Source organism: Temnothorax longispinosus, chromosome 6 (genome assembly GCF_030848805.1).
Source record: "Temnothorax longispinosus isolate EJ_2023e chromosome 6, Tlon_JGU_v1, whole genome shotgun sequence".
In the NCBI taxonomy this organism is placed as follows: Eukaryota; Metazoa; Arthropoda; class Insecta; order Hymenoptera; family Formicidae; genus Temnothorax; species Temnothorax longispinosus.
In genome coordinates this window covers 20,511,667-20,535,384 of record NC_092363.1, presented here as the reverse complement: position 1 = coordinate 20,535,384, position 23,718 = coordinate 20,511,667, and the positions used below count along the sequence as shown (strand labels likewise).

Below are 23,718 nucleotides of genomic sequence, written 5' to 3'. Positions count from 1 at the left end.
ATTGGTTATTGGAAAACAATACATTGTCACGTCTAACTGCGTTATTGTCCATGATTAATTGTTTATTTCATATCACGCGTATTTTGTTGCTAATACATTAATCCCTTTGACGGGGGATAAAATTAATTTCGTAGCTTGATAAATGTGTGAAGCAGAATTGTCGACATCTTCATTCTGGTGTTTGAGGGCAAAAATGTGTTGATCTGGAAACGCATCGTGAACCGGTGAAATGTTTTGTTTCCCTGCATTTCGTTAAATATATTTTGCATAAGCTGAATGGTTCGCTCGTGAATTGGAAAATTTCATCATTTGAATGCAGCAGCGCTACTGCACTCGCGCAATTTTCAGCCGGGCGCTAAACGAAGATTTTCGACTTTACAATCTAACGAAACCGTATTCCGGAAGGATTTTCGGGCGTATTGCAATTTTCGAGACAGCCGAATGAGAAAACGGTAGCCGGCGTCTAAACTGTAGATTGGTAAGGTTAAGCCCCGAGTATACTTGAAAGTTCTCAGACGAGCCTGATAACCAAATACTTTAATACTCTTGCCTGCAAAGTTAAAACTCTTATCGGTTGGACTATCTCGACAACTTCGTTTCAAGGTAGGGAAGGTAGAGGAAGATCGAGACTAAAGGGCACGCTGTGCTGTATAAAAGATAAAACAGACTCCGAGTCAATAAGGTTGAATTTTAAGACTTTGATTTTATGCGATAAATATCGCAAGTAAATACAAATTAAACACAGACTATTCAATAAGAAACGTACTTTGGACATGACATATACTTTTATCAGTCTTGGAACTAACTAATATATCCTTAACCATAATTTACTTAAAAGCTTATTAATTTCCAAACTCTTTAATTAAAAAAATGTTAAGTATTTTAACTCCAAATTGATTATTCATTAATCATTTGAGTATCGGATAAAGTAAGATTTTCTTGCTTATAATTTTCAAGTTTAAATCGTTATAATTTATATATTATTTTACCAAATATGTGTATGTAAATTTTAAATTTACATGCACATATTTGGTAAAATAATAGATTAAAATTATTTAATAAAAGATTTAAATTATTTAAATGCAAGTCAAAAATACTGCAATTATTTAAATCTTCGTAATATAGACTATCGTGTAATGCATGCAATTACATGGCATTTATGGATATATTATACAAGTGTAAATAAAAAAAAGAATTAAATCATAGTAAAAAAGGATCCTTCTTCAGTATTTCTCTCATTCTTGATTCTATTCTCTCGCTGAATTCCATAAAGCCGATACACCCATCTCTTCCTGGTCCCCATATTTTTCCTCGCGCGATCCTGCCACAGAAGCTCTCGCGCGCTTTCCTCGAGCTGATATCGAGCTTTAGTCCTCCCAAAGGACGCTCGGTTAGCTTTCTGTCTGTAGCACTGAAAGCGCGCGGAGCGACCGTTTGTTTCCTACAATCTGCAGCGCCGTAAATTCGGTAAATATAAGAGATTCAACAATAAAAATGGAAGGGAGAAAGAGAGAAGAAACGTAAGTTTTCATCTTCCGTTTGTCTACCATCCCTTTCTCCTTTCTTTCCGCGACAAAATGGAGCGTTCGTTTGCCCCGTTCGTACCATTTTGCCGTTGTAGGAATGCCGTTACTGACAAACAGCTGGAAGAATCACGCGTTATATAGGAAATGCGTTCTATATACTCTCGAAAGCTCGTGCCCTTTTAATTGACAATCGTCCCCGTTCATTCGCTCTCCTTCACGATGCTGCTCCGGTAGCTTCTGTAAATTTTGCGAAGCTTTTTCGTACACTCGCCTCCTTTTCTCAATCCCTTCTGCAACTTCACTCGAGATTGCTCTTTTCCCAAAGGCCGCCCGACGGCGCGCGTTCTCTCAGTTTCCTCCCATCGAGCAAAGCGAAGCGAAGTCGCCAATAAAGGAGAAAGATCTATTTTTCCCTTCACCCTGACGAGGAAGGCGGACGGAAACGATCCACTGTTCGAGCAACATGACAAATCCCAGGGCCGTAGGGTAACTCAGTCGATTACTGCGACTTCACCATTTTTACTGCAGATTGTATTATCGGTACGAGACACAATGACGCGAAGCGACCGCGTCGAATCAAGAAGAACGTCAGCTCCGAATTTTACAGACTTTCCGCATCTCGATCGCATTTCTTTCTCTGTGTCTCTTCAAGGTCTCTCGACCGTACATCGCAACGGAGCACTTCTATGCGCACGGTCTTACGCGGAAGCAGTTCGCCTCGTAAGCGAGAAGTACCGAGAGGCACCGTTTGTTTCCCCGCAATCTGCAGGACTGTAAATTCTGCGCGAGTGGCGTGCATGGGCGCGGGCGCTCTTGCAAGATGGAAATGGCTCTTGGCCGAATGCGGAGGGCGGAAGAAGAACCTCCACCGAGACTAGAGAGTCAAAGCTCAACTCGAGAACGGAGGTACCGGGGCGAGCTATTCCGGGGAAGGGATACCTAAACCGGGGGCTGGCGGCCTCCCGGGGAATCAACCGATCTCCCACGGACAGCTCCCTGTGGTTCCTGACGTACAATCGCCGCCGCGAGCTATGGGATTTCTGAGATACCGATCGCAGGGCCGCGGTTATGCACTTCGCAAGAAACACTATCACAATATTCATCACAGCGCTCGCTTGGTATTAACGTCTAATACGATAACTATATCGGCGATTAATCGGATAAGAGATATTATTAAAAATGCCGTTTTTGTCACGCGTAGATATATCTTTTCGGAATTAACGTTTTTGTAAGTAATGTTAATCTTGTATAAAATTGTACAAAAATATTCTGTTTTGATTATAATTATATAAATGTATATATGTGTAATGTAAAATGTAATAAAATAAATATATTTTAAAATTTATCTTAAAAATCCAACATGATTAAATTCATTAAAATTAAATAAAATCTACTTATTAGATTAAACACTAATGTGCACATAAACAATAAATGAGTGTTAATAAAAAATAATAACGCAAATATTATCTCGCTCCTCGACAGATTAAACTACTGTTTTTTACACGATATGTGACGATTATTTATGACCATAATTCCTGCATTTCCGAGTAAAAATACATCGCGATAAAATATGTCGAGCGACACTCCATTGTAACGCGCTAAGAGGCATACGTATCGCGCATAATAGTTCGGATTTTTTTCTAGGGGATTGTGCACGATGTCAAAAACGACGAGAGTAATTTTTTATCTCTCATCCCTGCGTTTCCCCCTCCGTCCTTTCCTAGTACTCCCTGCAGAGCTGTGCATTTCTCGGGCCATGTTTATAGGCACCTTTTTTTTTATTGTTTTTATTCCCGAACGAGCCCCCAAATGCAAACGGAATTACGACTCACCCCCGATCCCATGACTCATTCTACATCCACGATGAAATGCTTGCCCATTCGAAAGCCAGAGGGTTTGAATGTGAGATTTTCATGCAATCGTCCATGGGAGGAAATCCATGCCGATTGTTTTTCAGAAAATTCTCGCGCAAGGTGTGAAATGGCGTCGTTGAAACAGACGAGTGCTTTCATAGATCGGCGATTCCAGTTAAAATCCCTAACCGTGATATTGTAGATAACGGAAAAATATTTATCGTATTGTAAGAATTATTATTATATAAATATAAATCAAGATCACATAGTCGGTAATTAAGCTCCACTTTCTCTATTAATCTATACATGTTTTTCGATGTAATGTTAGTACGATAGCTATATATATTTCAAACAAAAAAAAATATTCATATAATTAAAAAATATAAATAAATTTTAATTACATTAATATAAATCTTTTAGTCACAAAATTAAGAAGCGCTCTGAAGAAATCCTCTAATCAAATATGAAAATAAATCATATAATTATTAATAATCTAAACGTATTATAAGCTAACAAATATATAACTATACAACAAAGCTAGGATAATAATATTTTTTCAAAAAATAAAACTACAGTATCAACAATAATTGCTGAAATGTAATATGGGCAAAGAATATTTTTTTACGCAATAGGTAGATAAAATGTTACTTCCAAACGATATCAGGCGATCAGGTTTATCTCGCGTAAGCGCGTAGACATTAATAACTGGTTGAGCTCGCGAACTCAGCATGAAAATCAATATTTCAATTATGGTTTTATTTTACTCGTAACGCTGAATTCGCTAGCGCCGTGCGCAGAATTTGTAATTGAAAAACGATAGCAAACGCGCAGCTGTCTTTATTTCATTATAAACCAAAATGTATGGAACTGGTTTTTCAACAGCACATATCGACGCACGCGTGCATGAAAATAATAAATATCGACGCGGTAATTATTATTTTGCGCGGTGCACTTCGGATCCGGCAGTAACTTCTGAACTACGTCAGATATCGATGTGTGTCGCGCATAATTACTAGATAATACGCGTTATTGTGGAGTAATACATCTCACAAAATTTGGCACGCATTATTTGTTTTCTTTTTTCTGGGAACTTTTTCATTATTCAATGCATATTTTGTCTTAGTCCCATTATATATTTTAGTATAGCATGTATATATGTGCCCGCAAAATATAAAGCATACGAAAGTATTTCCATCCTCCGGTGCCACTCGCATTCTACCTCGAGGAACTTCAAAGGCAAAAGTACTCTCGGATAATAAATAATTAAATACATGAGCCATATGGCGTTGCCGTATGGCGGAAGACATTTCGTTAAAATATGTAAAGCTCCCCGGTAGATCTGCAAGACGTGCAGACTGTGCAACATTCCGACATGACGGGGTAAGGAAGGTCACCCGGAGGGCTGAAAGAATTATAACATGCCTTGACAGAGTAACGTCCATAAATGAAATTACTTCGCCAAGACATATGAAATTAATGTAATTAATTAGACACCCGAGATGCAGAGACATCTTCAATATGTTTTATATTACGGATATAAACTGTAACGCTTAAGTTTCTATCTACCTATAACGTTTAACTAAATTTCAAAGTGATTGAATCACTTTTTTTCATTATTTTGTATGTACAGCTAGATTAGAACACATTCCGACACGAATTCATATCAAGTATTCATAATTAGAGAGAGAATTGTAATTTGTTCGATTACACGACTAACACCTTCTTATTAGGGGCGAATTAAAAGCTGTTTCATTAAAACCATTCTGCCGAACGATTTGCATTATTCATGACCGAGATCGTGTCTTCGTGACCAATCGGCCCGTGCATCGAGACAATATAATCAGCCTTCGTTTGCGAAATGCTTTTGCGTTTAATTAAAAGGAAATGCTTACCGCGTTAAACCGTAAATGTATCGTGTAATCAAAATGACTAATAATCAATTCTTTTAGAGCATTATGAAGTTTACGCATATTTATATTACAAAAAAAGTATAGATTAGAGACTTTCCAGAAACATAATAACATACTGCAAATTTTGTTTTAGAAAGGCTGAATTGAAATATGAGTATTAATGATAAATTTTGAAATAATTTTCAATTTTAAACTCTAATTAGTTTAATATGCAATAATTTATGTGTGCTCTACATTTTTAGCAAAATACATAGATTTAAAAAAAACATTTTTTTTGTTTCTCTCTTCTTTTAGGAAAAATGCTTTTTTTGAAATTGTCACTGATAATAAAAATATTAGAACATAAATTATCAAAAACTATGATGATTATTGTTGGAAGATAATCTGAATTATTCAAACGTTGCATTTAACCGCTCGATTACGATGAACATGTTTAGCGAGTGTCGATATAGGCTATTGGACTAAATGGTGTATGCACCCAGCGTTTATCTCGAATGAAGGGAAACGTACCACGCGTGCCGATATATGAATAGACATCAAAAATTTTTTTGTCGAAACCCTGGTCAGATTTGGGAAAACAAATTTCCGCTCTCGTTTCCGCCAGTGGAAATGTTTCAATGCGCACACGCTGCCTCTTGCATAACATAGCCACGCGCATTTAAGCACCCTATTTCCCGCTTATTTACACCAAATTCGCATACAATGTATTTGGGCAAACGTGTTTGTCCGCGTGCGAACTGATGTGCGCGGCAGTCACGCGGAAATTATTTCAAGAATGACTGAGAGAGACGAGGAAAAATCACCGCGCGCCATTGTGCAACTGCTTCTCGCTATTAAATCCCAAAATTAAACCCTCGTCTGGAAAAATGTTGTGAGAGCTCGAAATTCCACCCCTTGCTTGTTTCGAAAAAAATTGTATCGGTATTTTGGGGTGCAATTCTTGGTCGAAAACGCGAATGCCGCTGTCTGAGTATTTGTAGCATCACATGGAATTCGATCGAAGCGAAAATACACTGGCACCGCTGCAGCAGAAAAAAACCCCGAGAAACATTCTTTCCCACAAATTTATTTTTACAGTTTGCGCGTGAAATTCCCGCGACCTCGCAGATGCGGTGCAATTTGCGCGTGTTAGTCTCATTTGGAGACACATGCGGTATCGAAGATATATGCAATTGGTAAGTTTTATATATTTTTACACGCACAAGTACGAGTTGTGTACATTTATTTTCAAATGTTTATTAAATCATTGATGACGAAAAAATTATTAAATTAAACAACATATCAGTAATTTGGATTAATAAAAAATAATAATTGAAAGAATTACTATGACACAAAAGAAAATATTGTGAAGAGAATACATTACAAAACTAAATAGATTGTGATTTTCCATAAAGTCGTTTCATTTTCACTTAGACTTTCTCCAATATCTACAATTTATTCATCGGTACCCTTTCTTACGGTCTAAAAATGAAAGCCGTCAGAGAGTTTCGCCTTTCGATAACTGCGATTAATTATCCGAACGCAATGACCTGTTCGGAAACTCTCTTTACCAGGCGCGATTGATTCGTCGACTGCAATTTCTTTCGTCCGGCGTCCGAGCAATCAGGAATATTTTAATACGCGTAATTTTAACGGCGCGCCGATCGATAATGGTGTTTTAAATTAAAGAAACTTCGGTCGGCGAAAAGTTTCACCTTCTCTCCGCCATCCTGCGAATACACGCTCCGATGGGGACAAGACCCGACACGATCAAAGAAAACTCTTCCAGCGATTTCATCTGAATTCGCTGTTGAGAATCGGGCGTGGCGGGGAGAGAAAAAGCGAAGTAACGAATCTGCCTGATCCGACGCGAGCTTCGACTACTGCATACGCCGTGCCTCACAGAAGCGTGTTCCACTTCGATGTGGCGCGCCGCAAATCCGTAAAGCCCAAATCCCAGAGAGTCCCCCGCGGATTTGTCGACGTTGCGACGGGAATGGACGGGAATGGAGAAATGCTAAGACAGAAAAAGCTGGGAGGAATGTAGTCAGGCGCGCGATTGGAAGAGCCGTTTGGGTAACTTTGGAGCGAATCCGCGTATGTCATCGACAAATATGTGATTTTAGACAGCCGCCTAAAACATCCGTCGTTAAAATTCAGGCTGGATTCCTTACTGTTATCTAAAGCCAGTAAATTCTTCATCCAGATATTTTTCCAAAGATAACAAAATCGGTTTTTCTAATTTTCTTTTATAATACATATGCGACTACAAAATCGCATATATGTTCCGCGAATAATACTTTGCAACTTGTATTTATACTGTCGCTGCTTAGGTGCTTTTAATAATTCCGTAACGGAGACATAGCAAATAAGACATAGTGACTGATAATTCTATAATTTATTTAATTATGTCGGCAATTTCAAGAATCTGAATATTTAAAAATGACAGTTAAATATTAAAAAAAACTCGTTAAGTAATTTTAGAAATTTTCTTTTAGAAATAATGAGATTATCTCTTTCTTTTCATTCGCAGTTCATTGCGTAAAATGGAGATTAAGAAAAGAGAAAGAGAAAATTCATGAATAATATTAAGTAAAACAGATCGTCATATTGCATTATGAAAAAGAAATTTAAACGATCAGAACTATTTGATAACAATTTTTATTATTTCAAATCAGCTGCAAAATAATAACTTTAATAGATCTATTAAAGTTCGTCAATAAAGTCTGTTATTTATGATATATAAACTGTATCTGTTGTGATGTTATATAATAGATTGAGCGTCGTCGTACAAAAATTATATTTCGAGAAGAGTAGATTTTCAATTTTCCAATACAAAATCTAATATATATATATATGTGTATATAATGTAGTAAAAACAGAAATATTTAAGAGTTAATTTGATAAACAATTAATCGCATTAAAGATAATAGCTTAAGAGTAAACGCTTCTTGCGATAAAAAAACTTAAATTTAAGAAAACTAAAGCGTTGTTGCGCATGTTTTTCAATGAATAATTTCATCGCGATACTAATTGCAAGTTAACTGTTCAGTTTCTAATCTGGTGACAAAGCGATGATTCCTATGCGGCATAGAGAAGCACTTCCTTCCACGAGTCAACGCGGGAAGTGAAAATAGAGCGTGGTAAAGATGCAAAATTATGCATAATATTCACTTCCACCTACTTCCATCCGGTGCCTCTTCTTTTCTTTCTCTCTTTCTCTCTCTCTTTTTTCTCTCACTCTTTCGTTTACTCTTCCTCTCTCGCAATCCGACTGAATCTGACCGCGAGGGGCTTTCGGGGATACTCAGGCAAATTCAAACTTTCCTCAAAGTGATTTTTTTCAATCAACGCCTCTTGAAGGACTCCTACCTCGACTCCGTTCGTGCCTTCCTTGAATCGATCTTTCTCTCTCCTTTTTCCATTTTTCCTTACCGCGGTGACTTATCCATTCCCACCCGTTCCATCTTCCTTTGTCTGGAGAGTAATAAAGTTAGCGACTTCCGATGGCGAATTCAACTGATTTCGTTCGGTATGCGTCGAGTGCAAGCGAACGCGTCACATCGCACTTTTCTACAGATATATCTCAGAATGATATATCATGCTGCAAAATTTTTCCGAGGGATCGGCTGGTTGGCCATGAGACAAGAATTATTTCAAAATGTATGTAATTACTCATAGATATGAATAAATACGCCGAATAAAATTTTTATTTAGATAGATAATGGACTTTGTGCTTCACTCAAACAAATTTCATGTTAAACAAATCTTAATATTTGTGTGAAATTTAATTATTATGACATTTAATTCTTCAATTTCGGAAAAATGGGACTATATATTGCAATTATTGCACAATGTATGTTCTGCACGGCTAATATTCAAATAGTATATGAAATTTATGCGTGCGCACTGTATGGATATGATCAAAGAGACCAAAACAACGAGATAATCAAAGAGATAAATCAATAAAGGAAATATATCACATTAATATAAACATCGAGACATAAATTATTTTCTATTTTGCTGCAACACGCATATGCTGCTACATGGCTATTAATGTTTAGTGAAATTGGTGCATGGGTGAATGCTCGATGTACGATATTAGACGATACCACTGTTTATGCAAGGTCCAATATTGCACATGAAGCACTCATCCGTGAACCACTATGTATATATGGTCTAATATTGCACGTGGCATATTCGTCCATGCACCAACATCAATCACGCCATCAATTGAACTCTAAAATTGATAACTTTTCAGTTTCACTTAATCGCATATTTTGTTACACGGTGTTGGCTGCGAAAAGATACATTTACGTAATTTCTATAAATTTTAATATAAAGTAAACGTGTAATTATAATAACAATAATAATAATGTGGCTTCATAATAATCATTTATTAATGAGAATCTAGATTACGCGTTTCTCTGTCCCAATAATTTGAGCGTGGCACGTGCCGACAGTGCCATGCGAGTCACAGTGGTAGAATTACACCGACGCGAAGTGCAGTCACATCCTGCATGTCTCCCTACACGAAGTCTCGAGGAATTTTTCCGTAAAGTAATCCCAGTTACGTCACGCGATAAGACCCAACTGGAAGAATATACGACGGCGTAAAGTAAGTGTGGAGGCCAGAAGCCCGGGCGCGGAAGATTCATTTAAGGTTTATGAAGAAGTCTACCTCTCTCTATGAGAATTGCCGTTCCAGCCATTCCCAGCCACCCCCCGCCCCTCAAAAACTCTCCCATTCTTGAACTATCGTTCGTCCTCGCACGAGCACAGTGGTATAATGGAGGGCCATCGCCGCCGGTGAAAGTTCGCCGGTGAAAAGTTCGGATATTTTATTCGGTACCTGGAATAACTTTTAATATCTCGGTCCTAGGTTTATACCGGAAGAGAGGATGAAAGAGACGGAGAATGTGTGAGAGAGAGCGTGAGAGCCGGCTGGGTGACCGGTGAAGGAAGCGCGGAGAGAATAAAAGAGGGGGGAGAAGGAGAGAGAGAGAAAGAGAGTAACTCTCGCGCGACTTTTTAACATCGGCGGGCTGACGTCGCGCTTCGCCGAGCTTTGTAGACTTTTAATGAAGAGTTCGGGCTCGCTTATTGGTTTCAGCGAGCGGTGACGGCGACGGGAAACCGTTCGCGGGCGTTCACGCGTTTTATTACTTACTCTTCGCGCAAGACCGCATATATTTTTCGAGTAGACGAGCCACACCGGCGAGAACCGCCAACGACGGCGACGCGTGGCCGCGTTACGAAAGACGGAATATTATACAGTTGAAATGTTAACTAGTTCGGAACTCGACCCGCACTGCCACGGTTACCTCCTTGCGGCGGCAAATTTCGCGAAGTTTACGCAGCTGGTAAATTGTCGCGATACATTGTACCGAGCCCCCTTGAGCGCGGTATCGCCCGAAGTTGTCTGAAGAACTTCCGCGATTTTACCGATTTTTTCGACACACACACATATATATATATATATATATATATATATATATATATATATATATATCGTGAATTCGATAGAAAAGAGTTCTTTCAAAGAAATTGGAATGGATGCTTTTTTTTTAAGTTTACGTCACATATCAAAGTTATTTTACTTATATTTTTCTTCGGCGTAAAGATATAAAGTTCTTGCGTTTGCAGAATTTAGATTTTCTGCATTTATATAGCATTAAGACGCCAACATATAAAAGGCGTTAAAAAATGTCTGAAGAACGTCGGGAAAATGGAGATAATTTTACAACATCTTGCAGACGTTTGTATTATTTGCAGATCGCTTCTTAAGAGAGAAAGATAGAGTAGCAAATTTATAATCCTTTCTAAAATAAAATAAAAAATAGAAAAATTTTCCAGTCAAATTTTTGGTACAATAAAATAATAGCACAATATTTTTTTCTTTGTTATTTTATGTAAAAATAAATAGTGTAATCAAGTTATAATTTGAAACTTCTATAAATACACACAGGCAACAACTCGGAATGTTTCCAAAATTAAAATAATTTTAAAATATGATTGTATTCCAAAACTTATTTGCATTGTACAACTGCGGGAAAAATATGTAATTAAATGCTTTGGAATTGCTGTAAGGTAAATTGCAAATGTAATAAAAACGCGCGTTGTCGCGCCTGAGTTAAATATTTGCCAGATGACGTGATGCCATCAAACTCGAGGAAGGACGGCAGTTTAACAAATTCAGAATGTAATCACAGGCCCAAGTTCGTCGGACTCCTTAGCCGCTGCTTAGTTACGTAGTCCGCCGGCGTGTCCTGGCAAGTTCGCTCGAGCAAAGTTTCTAATCCGCAAATCGTTGCCTAATATACACGCGGCAGCAGAGGTGATGCATGTTTAAGGTGGATGGTTTACGTCGGAAATTTCGGGCTGTAATTCTTGTGCGAGAACAATGCGCGCGGCATATGGCGGTACGTAACGGGAAGGTCAAGATGTGAGGGGAATCTTATAACGTACACTATGCTGTAATTTAACCAACAAAACTAATTTTCTAATTTATAAATAATTTGAAAATACCGAGTTCTTCCACATTCGTATGATATGTCACGTTCATTTTTGGCATTAATATTGTTTCGTTCTCAAGTGCTTAAAAATTCATTATTGTTTTGCGACAAAGAAAGAATGTGAGTGATAATATCATGTTTATTAGCGGACAAAAATGGTATGTTAAGCGTGGAATTTTAATAATCAACTTGATAGTGAGAAAATGAAAAATATATTAAAACTATAAAAAAATTAATATAAAAAAGCAGGAAACTGATTTGTGAAATATATCAAATATATGAAATATATAAAATATATAAAAACAAGACAGAGAATAGATTAAATTATAATTTAAATTAATACATAAAAAAATCAATTCTTGATATATTCTAAATTAATCATTTGGAGAGTATATATTTAATATCTCATACTCTTATCTAATAATATTTATGAAACGAGGCAGAAAAAATGCTCATATTATATTTTAAAACGGGAATCTGCGCCAAGTGAGTAACTTGAATCGTTCAATTTTTACATACTCAAAGAGCTATTTATCAAAAATATCGTCACGTCTGCTCGTATATAAGTCCATTCGCCATTCTCTCTGGTCCTGCATGAAATAACCTAGAAGAAGCTCGCGCAATGAACTCCCATGCAAATTTTACTTTCCCGCTTTTAAATTTACTCCCTTAAGTTCGCGAAGAATCGCGCTCCTTGATTTTATTGTTCCACGAGGAGCGAGAGAAGCACCGGCGACTGGGACAAAGACAAAAGAGTTGATCTTTGATGCGGTGTGCGCCTTTCTCTCATCGTCTCATTCCGGGGGACGACGATATTTGCATTGCGGCCGCGAAACTGCCGTGAGATCAGAATTGCATCAAATTTCATTGGAAATGCGCATTTAAGTCGGGGCCGCCTCAAGACATAACGAAGAAGGAAAGGCGAGCCTGTCGTTACGCAAATTTAAGGCTGGACTGTATATAAAGGAAGACTCGCGCAACTCCACGCGCCCTCGCACTCTCGAGTCGTAAAGAGAGGCACCCCCTGTATTAAAACGCATTAAGTCCACCTGCCGCGTAACTCCGCGTAGTCCACACGTAACGGTGTTTTACTGCTGATGCTAAAAATTTAATAAGCTCATGCAAATGAGAGCTCTTATGTAAATCTGGGAAATTTCACGGCTAACCAGACCGCCCAAATCGCAGTACATATTTTTCGCGCGCACGAGATCCTTATTACGGCGATAAATTTTGCCAGTTTAGCGAAAACTTACGAGAGAGTGACACTGATTCGCGTATGCACTTTTAGCACGTCTCACGTTTTTATTCAAACAGAAAAGAAGGAAATGTGTAGTTTTCAACACTCCATGTACCAGGCTTTATACTTTGACAGCTTCTTGACATTTAAAAATAATTTAAAAGCAAGAAAATCGAGAGAAATATATAATGCTAGTGATTTCAGAAATTAAGTATATGTCTAGAAAAAAACTCGCTTTGATACAAGTGCTTAAAATATAAGTATTCTTTATAAAGGACGGTGATATAAATGACTTTACTAATTGGGGTAATTAATTGAGCTTTTTATTACGTACACATTCCCATGATGTTGTACTTACGAGCACAACTTAGCGGAGCATAAATCACGCGAAAGAAAAATTTGACGTTAGAAAGAGAAGAGCAGTTTCTCGGTGTATGTAGGTACTTTATCCATGCCGACGGAGGGTAGCAGTCAGAGAGGGAGTTCGATCTCTCGCAGCGCGCTGGCTAAGTTACTTGATCTGCTCTCTCTAGCCGGAGTCTCGTGATAACTTTGTGATGGCTGGGATAAGGATTTTGTGCCGGGTAGCTACGCGCGTTGGAGAGAAAGGGGAAAGACAGAGGGCCCGGGCTTAAGTCGAGCGAAACTTTCCAGCGTCGTGGAAACTCTGCGTTCGCGGAGGTGTTACGAAAGTCGTATATCCGCAAAATGATACCGCGCCTCTTGTTACTTCAACAGCGGAACGACGCTGCTTCTTTGCGTTTATGTGCTTTACGATATGGTCGGCTATCGCGTCGCGAGTAAACACGTGTTTCGCAAGCGAAACTGGAAAATTGATTGGTTGTTTGTACGTGAGGCAAAAACAATTTCGCGATCTTATGATGTATAAGTCTTGAAATGATCATAACTTTCACTCAATTGACTTTCGTTAATTCTGCATGATAGAAAAATAAATAAAATTTCTCCATTCCTAAATAGATATTTTTAATAGATATTACCGAATATGTTGTTTTGTTAACGCATAAATATATTCACAAGTGATATATTATGTAAGTCTCCAAGTTTGGAATATTATATAATTTGTTAATCTATAACTAACCAGCTTTTGTATAAATTCCTTTATTTGAAAAAATTGATTATTATCATAGGTTTGTTACTCACGTAGAATGCGTAGAACACAAAATGAAATTGTCCACTCCTGTAACAAAAAATTAAATACAATTTAATGTGTACGATTCGTATGTGATTGAAAAATAAAATAATATCGTATATATTATTTTATAGTATTAGTATTAAACATAACTCTTTATATAAATAAAAAACATAATTAATAATAATTATATGATAATAATATAAAATATTATAAATAATTTTATGTGCTATTAAAAATATTTCTTCGTGCATTGTAATAGTGTATATAAAATAATCTTTTATAATACTATGTCTTAGTTCTATTTTTATCGCTTGATTGCTAAATACAGTATGACGAATTCTATAATCGTCTTAGTTCCGTAGCGACATTTAATTGCACGGCAATGCGCTATACAGTTAAGAAGAAAAAAAAGCGCTGCGTCACAAAAGTAAGCCGAGTTTATTGGTAACGGCAATAAATGGCGCGTGTATACGACGGCTACGTGTGTGGCGCGGACTTCTTGTTTGAACGTGGTATACGAAAACGCGCACGTCCGTCGGTCCTTCGAAAGTTCCGAAAAAAAGAGAATGAGAACGTCGATACTCGATCTACGGACGACTGCATTCATGCCCGGCGTAGGTACATTTAGCAAGTTGGGATGACGCGGCAGCGTGCAGGACTCATTGAAAGTTGAAGTGTTGTTTCTTGTTTTACGAAGCGGAAAACTACTTAGGTGCTTAAGAGATAATTTGTCAGACGGAAGACTGGGAGGAGCTGCTACCGCGATTCTAACGGGACGGTGAGAGGAAACGCGTGTTTCTGTGTGAGCCTTCCTGTACATGTATATGTCGTCTGTGTGTGTATGTGTGTGTATTTGTATGTGTATGCATTTCATCCGTTTACTCCTTGGCTCTACACTTCAATCATGCGGATCTCAGGAAATGGCAGATCATTCTGACATCTCGGGAAGAGATCCGAGTATGTGTTTGTAGATCCCTTTGATGCCACGTTTGAGACCTAACTGTGCACATGCAAATATTTACACTACACTTCGGTGTTATCAAATAATCTCATTTAAAAATATAAGATCGTCATTAAATTCAAAGATTTCATTCGCAGAGAGATGTCTTAAGACTACGAAGTGCATGCAGTATAATTTGAAAGTTCCCGCGAGAGAGATATGTCCTTATGTAATATTCATGTAATATTATTAACTCTTTTAAAATGTACTCTTGTATAATTATATATGTATATGTATCTAAGATCTTCAAGTCTCTCGCTATGATAAATACGATCCTAACATCACTGGGTCATTTCTTTCTGCTTGAAAGACAATTTTTTTAAACCTTCTTCAGATCTTGTTTTATACTATTGCTAAGCATTCGTTTTGCATACGAATGACGGTGACAGAAGTTTGTCTCTCATCGGCACGTTTCAGCAAAATAACGGGTGCAGATTGCAAGTTCTACCAAAGAAAATTACAAGTTATACCCGTCCAACCAGCGGCACACGGTTTTGCCTCGGTGTATTACTTCTGTTTTCTTGAAAATGGAAGCGGATATGTCCCGGACGGCACTCGCCAAGATTTTCATGAATATTCTTTAGCCGACACTAATGCGCTTTATAAATATGTATTAAAGCCGCGGATATCCCCGACAAATTAAGCTTTCCAGCTGCTTCGTAACCCTTCCTGTTCCTTTTAGCCGAGGCGTTACCGTCGGAAAGACGCAATTGGAATAATAATCTGCCGACGACGATCCGCATTGCGCCGATTCGTCGTCGGGGAACGTTTAATATTCCGCGGATGCATATATATTTTTCTATTACCCGGTCGCGCGCGCGCGCACGAGGTATTACGACGTTATAATTAATCCGATCCGATTATAAGCCGTGTTAATGAGAGATGCCAGCGAGTGTGACCAGAGTGCATGTATGTGCCACGATGAAAATATCGTGTGTTGCATTTTATATTAGCGCGAACGAGCGGGCGCGCGTTCGTAAACGCGACACGGGCTTTCGCTCTCATTTGCGTTGCATGAACGTACCAGCGTAAAAAGTATAGAATGTAAATATCATGCGGAAATCATGCAAATGAGAAGTAAAATTAATCCCGATCTATGTAGCACTCGGCAAATCGTAAATGCGAGTTCTGATTACGGCCTTAAACAACCGTGTGATCCACTTGTTCATTAGATTGACTACTACGAACGTCGCGTATGTTTGTACTATCAATTATTATTTTTTTTTGCGGACAAATTGTGCGGAATTCGCAAATTTATTATTCTCCAGACGTGTCTGCATCGAAAATCATATACAGAATTACCTGGAAAATCGTAAGATTTCGCATGAGTTAAACGAGTAATTTTTTATGCAGACTACTAAGTTGCGATTTTCGCAGTAGGTATATATATTCATTATTATAGAAATTTGTTATAACTCTCTTTAATATATAATACATAACCAATTATAACGTATAATATATGCTATAATAATAATATACAATAAATATATGCTACTTTGATTTGGAGCCTTATTAAAACAATAAAATTAGCTTTATATATATATAGATCAAATAATTCATTACGAAAGTTTGCGTATATATGTTTAAAGAAAAAGTAAGGAAACATTAAAATTAATAACATGCTAAAACTCATACTTTTTCCTAAAGAAGCTTATCAAAATGTTACATAATTTTTTTTCAGCAAACGTAACAATAACTGTATGACTATATGTAGTTTCTTTAAATAATTATTTAATTCATATAATTAATACTTCAAAAAGAATGAAAAATATAATAAATTGCTAACATAACATATTAATAAAATAAAAAATTAAAGGGAAGATCACGATTCATCATGATGAAATATTCTTCATATGATAACGGAGCGACATAAAATATGTACTCATAGCCGCTCTTCAATGAAGGGAAATCCACCCTCTGGATACCTATAGCCTATAATAATCCCGCACTGTCGTATTTCCATCCGATATTTGATCGTCGATCGTAGCGCGCACATTTTCTTCATTTCTAACTTCCGCTTCATGCGCAGTATGTAATAGCGTTTCTACGGGGAAAAAATTCCGACTTTTCATATGGTATAAGAATGGAAATCAGTCCAGAGAGTAAAACCACGTTTTTCCATGCGCTACGGTAATCATAAAATATAAAACAGAGAAACTTATGTACGCTATATCTTTATAGATTTCTCGGAAATAGCCAGAGATATTTACATTATTATAGAATAAAAAAGCGGTATAGTATATCTTTATTGTAAGTGTCATTTATATGATTTTCATAAAAAGTCGTATTTATATATAACTTATTTGTAGATTAAAAATCCCAATACAATCGCAAGAGTCAGCGAATACGGATTCTATACATTTGTAGGATAATCCGCTTCGGCGAATTCTGTCAACTACGTCAAACTCGCAATCCATTTTCTGTTGCATCGATTCGGATTTAGTTAGTTACCGGTATTCGGACAGTGACACGTGTATCGTCCTACTGTCTATCACTGCCAAAAGGCGACTTGACGTGGTCCCAGCTATAGACTGTTTAGTAGTCAATAAATTATGAGATATCGATGCTCTATACATATATACTACGCACACAGACTGAAAGCTTTAAATCATCCCTGTTAAAAAAGTTAAAAAAAAATAAGTTATTTCATTTCAGCGTTTATTATCAGCAATATTTAAGCGCGTAATATATTCTGACATGGATTATATTATATATTTCGAAATGCAAATAAAAAATAAAAATAAAGACCGGTTTTTTATATTTATATTATCATTTCATATCTTGTAATCTTCTTTTATTTGGTATCTCATTCATTATGCAATTTACTACAGTGATATAAAAGTTTAAATATTTGAAGAAAATATTAAAAATATTTTATTCATAATAAAAGAACTTTTTCGTGAATATTCGATTATCGCAATGCTTCGAATGATTATTATTGATCAGATAGACGTTGTGTAAAAAATTTTCTTCTCTCCGTTAGATTAAGATGTCGCTTATAAAATTTCAGCGTTAACGTAATGATCCCTTTCGGGCAGTGTTACGTCCGAAATTGCCAAAGCGATATATAACTGCGTATAGCGAAACTTTCGCACGGAAAAGTCCGCGTAAAGTTTTAGCTTTAAAACCAATTAAGCCAATATAAACTTCGAGGCTATGTGCTGGTGGTCTTCGCAAACCGTAGTTGAAGCTATAGTTGAAGTAACCGAAAAGGATAACTGGCATGAACTCGGTGCGATAACTTTCTAAATACTTAAGTGGCATAACGCAAAACGCAGTCACCGATCTAAATAAATTAGCAAAATTCTCTCATATGTTTATTAACTTTTTTAGCCTCGAATTAAAACTTCGCTAACTGATATGCGAAGATAATGACAAAATCACTTTAAAAATTTTTTTTTAATAATTAAAATTTTTATAATTTATAAATACTTTTAATTATTAAAAAATAATTCCAGAACAAAAATGTGCTTATAAATCTGTATAAATAAATAAGGTATAAATTTCATTATGTTATTTTAGAAATATCAGTAAATTATGTTTTAATTTTATACAGAACAGCCCATAAAATACTAAAACATAATTTTTTTAAATTTTTGAAAGCGATTTTTTCATTTTTTTGGTATAATATAACCTTAACAAGAAATTGATGTTATTAGAGATGATTGATATTCATATAATATCGGTAACGTTATTAATAAATAAATGTCATTCTTGTACATACATACATAGTGAAATATGCAACGATGTTTGTAACATGAAGTGATATCGATGTCTACACCGTCAACGATGCTCGGATACCGTTTATATGAGGTTCATAAGATTTTGACGAAAGTACGTTATGCTCGATAATTGACATCAAACGAATTACGAACTTCTCATAGATCGGATTTCCTATTAACGCGGCCTTCGCTGCGCTTTCCACGGGGCAGAATTAATTTACCAACGGCATCAACGTCGTATAAGTAATGCAATACTGTGTCCCATGAATAATTTATGTTTTATTAACGTATTATCGGTAGCTAAATAATGTAATTGGCAGATGACACACACACACACACACACACACACACACACATTATATATATATATATATATATATATATATATATATATATTATAATATGTATATAAATATAATGCGTTTTCATTTACAGTGCCAATATCATAAATGGAATATAGGTACTTGCGAAACTGTCCAACAGTAATTACCCTCGAGACGCTAACAAAATACGACGAAACTTATCAACGTCTTTGTGCTATTGATAAAATTATTTTTAATTATAAGTAATAATTTCAAATTTAATAAATTATGTATAAATTACGTGTATCGGATTTAACAGTGTATGTTTTTAAAAAAAAGTTTAGTTATTCGATTTTTTTGTATTGTCAGTAATTTTAAAACTTAATTTTGCTCAAATTTCTTTAAAGTATTTTACAAAAAAAGATTTCTATTATAAATATTTATGATTGCAATATAAGAATACACATATCATTTCGGTTCATTTTCTAAAGAAGTATTTGCATCGTTTTACCAAATTGATAATTTTCAATTTGCAAGCGCTGATATGCGTCGACGTAGCTAACCGAGAAATAGATTGATTCGCGAATAATAAGCGACTATAAATGATTTCCATTAAACCGCTAAAACCTCGATGGTTAAGCATTTCAATGTTTAAAACGAATTAATAAGCTGCGTGTATGGATAAGCACAATGCCATAAGCAGCAAAATTCGCTTTAATCAGGCAGAATCATTTAATTAAACGGCTTCTTCATTACTGTGATACCGTACAATGCAAATACATGGGCATCAATCATTATTTGCAAAAGTATTACACATTCGATACTTAGAAATATATCCCGATAATAATGCGCTTATAACTACACGTAAATATGTATATTTGCAATTTAAATCAAATATGTATATTTCAGAATCGCGAAACCTTATATAAGAGCGCTTTTTTATTTATTTTATTTAATTAACGCCTGTTGTAAGCGAGTCAACTAGATTAAAATAAAAAACCAACATAATTGCAGTTTTGAATACTTTAGAGTTTGCAAAATTCACAGGAAACAATCCCTCGGGGCAAAGGTCGCGGATTTTGCAGAAAACAGTCATGCGTTCAATATTAAACCCCATAAAGATCAAACGCATGCCAGATAACGCGGGATTTTCATTATATCAAGCGCGTCGTTCTTTACTATTAACAATATCTGCTCGAGCACCTGCCGGCAGGAGAAGATTACCCTGATAATGCGTTTCCTCTATGAGAGTTTCGAGCTAAGTAACATAATACGAAGTCTCTTGAGCCTAGATGTTTCCCATATGTCTTGTCATTGTCAATTAGTTGAAAGCTACAAGTTTGAAGCATCAAATCCCCGAGTTGCACAGAAGATAAAGTGCCTCGAGGAAAATTATTTGCCGATACTGAGTATATATGTTTCAAAGGCAGCAACACATGCCTTAATGGTTCTACAAAGAAACGCTTTCAAATATCGTGATATTTTTTAATTATGCAGCTTAAATGCAAAAGACAATTACACGTTAAGATATAATAATTAACTTGCATAAATCTTATATCATGCAAAATATAATGTATATATGTGTAATATTATGTGTGCAAGATAAGAAATACATGGTCAACATGGTACAACTCCATGTATACGTTAATCATAGCATGCTCAGTAGTTTTTAATTATTTATCGATTAAAATAACTAGTATGTACGCTCCATTCGAGCATATAGGTTGTGTGTGAACAAACTTGGATTGCAAATTATTCACGAGAACATTTTTACGTGATAGATAAGTTTATAAAATAAAAAATGTTATGCTTAAACTATAGTAATACATACATTACATACTAAAAAAGTTTTTAACATGTAACTTTTCTGATAAAGATAAATGTTATCGATATAAAAATTACCTTTAGTAACACTAAAATTAGTAACACTAATAATCATGTCTTTAATGTTTAAGTCATTTAACATTTATCTATATACAAACATACTACACTATGCAAGACAAAGACATCATTGAAGAAAAAAAAACTTGAATTTAAGCTTCACTGCTCCAGTGAAGTAAAAGTGTAAAGATTCAAACTTAATTGATTTTTCTTCTTGGCTTTGATTAATCAAACAGCAGAGCTACTCTTTTTACGATGTTAAATAAATATAATCGAAATATCAATGATTGTGCGGAGCGTAAGTGGGACCGGCAAGGGACGAAACCGAGGGCAATTTATAACGCGCGCCGCGGGACCGAGTCGACTCTCTCAATCTTTGGGCACGGTTAGCTGGATTACAAATCGTTTTGGTCGCTGATGTAGGCAGGCACCCGGTCCCGCCTGTGCACGTACGATGTTAAGGCTTGTAACCAGCCATGGTGAGAGAACGAGGGAAGGCGGCCCGTGAGTAGCAAGACGACGTCAGATGGATGCCCCCATTAATTAGCAGCCATCTTACGGCATTCGCTCGCGGCTCTGTCATTCATTCGAGTCACTCCCTTTTATTCTGGCTTATCGTTACTTCGCGGGTCGCACTTTGTCCGACGGAATTCAAAACTGATATCGTGCAGCGGGATTTAAACGCTTAATGTTATTAATCAAAAATTAGTATGCTGAAGAGAGAACTTTATTAATATCGTACAGAAAATTTATTGTGTATTTTCCAAAATATTTTTTAAACATATAATTGGTCGCGATACTGTTTATCCGAGTTTGATTAGTTTACTTTAATAATAGATGTATTCTAAAGTAAATGTTCATTCAAAATTCATTTATCGATAATATGATCCTATAAGCCACGTCCCGATGATAATCGATTTACTGCAATTGATAGCAACTATATGCAAATTAATATAGTACGAGTCACGAATTCATCTCGCCGATATACAGCCTAAGGGTTAAACACGACAGTTCTAAAATTACTGGACACATCGCTTTACCGGAATACTGCGGAATACGTGATAACCATATTAAAGTATAATCCGGGCGCATCTGGATCTTTGATTGCATGCAATTTGTAGCGAAAGCCCGAGGTCATGCGAAATTGTTCGAGTGGGCATTTAATGCAGGCTTATTTCGTAAGAAATTTCCATAAGACTCGATAGGAACCATCGACCACATGTTAGATATCATTATTACCGATTCCTTCGGGCAATCTTGTGACTATCGCATGTTTTCCTGACGGATATCCTCCCTCGTCTAGATAATCAAAAGTAATTACTTTGTATAGCCACTAACACAATAATGTGCCGCGATCAAACTTCTCTTGCCCGTATGTCGCGCAAACAGGTTCCGTTTGAGCTAATATCATTTCATCGTTTATACATATCATCGTCCATGATACTGCCGCCATTAAAGATGCTGATCTACATGTTAGCTGTGCTCTATTATACATAGCTATTAATTATCCGCATGATCTAAGATAAATTTGCATGCTAAAGGTCATGGTATTTTGTTAATATCGATCCACAATGAACTAAAGTAAAAAAAAAAACTATCAAAAGTATGAGTCACGCTACTGCAACGAGTGCCTCTCTCGTATAATAATTAGAATTTAATTATACTAATGAAATTTTATGCAACATGCGTTTTAACACTTTATATATGTTGCACGCATATTTAGATCTAAATTAAAATATTATTATGTGTATAACAATGGATAAAGTTTTAAAAATCAAATATGAGAAAGAAGCAGAATGTTTTTTTAAATTATTATTTCAATTATCCGATTATATACAATATATTTATATGACAAACGTAGATTTCGACATCATCGTTTTAAGGATAAAAGAATGCGTTAAGTATGCTAAAATAAAAAAATTAATTAACATATTACAAAATTTAGAATTCCTACAATAAGCGTATTGTATATCAATGCAATGGCACGTTTCAACGATGCGCAAAATAAATATCTTTGATTGTCGGCCAAAAAATGGAAACGGTAATCCACGTTGCTTACGTAGCATGAATATTTCATCATTTTATACGTATTCGCCAGATTTGATTATTTCTAGCCTATTTCCCGTTATGCCGTCACGCATCTGCTCGGCTACGCGAATGTTTTAATTACTGGCGCGGATCGTGCCGATGAAACTTTATACGCATCCATATCCTTTCTCTATATTTCTCGATTCGCTCGCGACGTGTCACACTTTTATCCTATCGGGGTCGACGCGAACTACAGCGACATGTTCGTTCTAACGAAAGCCACAATATATATACACACGTCTCTTCTTTCACAAGTCACGGTAGTAATTCTTTGGGGGACATGGTCACGCACGAGCAATTAATTCGCGTTAGATTCGCTTTGATCTATTACGGCACCCGCTATCACACGGACGCGGAATGGCGCGTAAGCCAATGGTTCACGTCGAAGATATCGGAATTCCTGTGGTCGGTCGCCTCGATAAAATTAATGCCGCTGTCAAACGTAATGCAATTAAAATGTAAATTCGAGCGTGAATCAGGATTTCATCTCTAATACTCGTTGGCCAATGTTGGTTATTACGAATTACGTATTATTACATGCTATGTCTTCCC

At 36.3% G+C, this 23,718-nt stretch overlaps 1 long non-coding RNA gene across 2 annotated transcripts in view; it reads right to left on the bottom strand.

Annotated features, from left to right (window-relative positions):
- The window catches only part of LOC139814315 (uncharacterized), a 99,224-nt gene that overhangs the window by 59,937 nt on the left and 15,569 nt on the right, over positions 1-23,718 (bottom strand). For both annotated transcript variants that reach the window (XR_011732422.1, XR_011732423.1), the window contains exon 2: positions 14,182-14,218. This is a non-coding gene — a long non-coding RNA (uncharacterized lncRNA). The remainder of the gene's footprint in view (positions 1-14,181; positions 14,219-23,718) is intronic.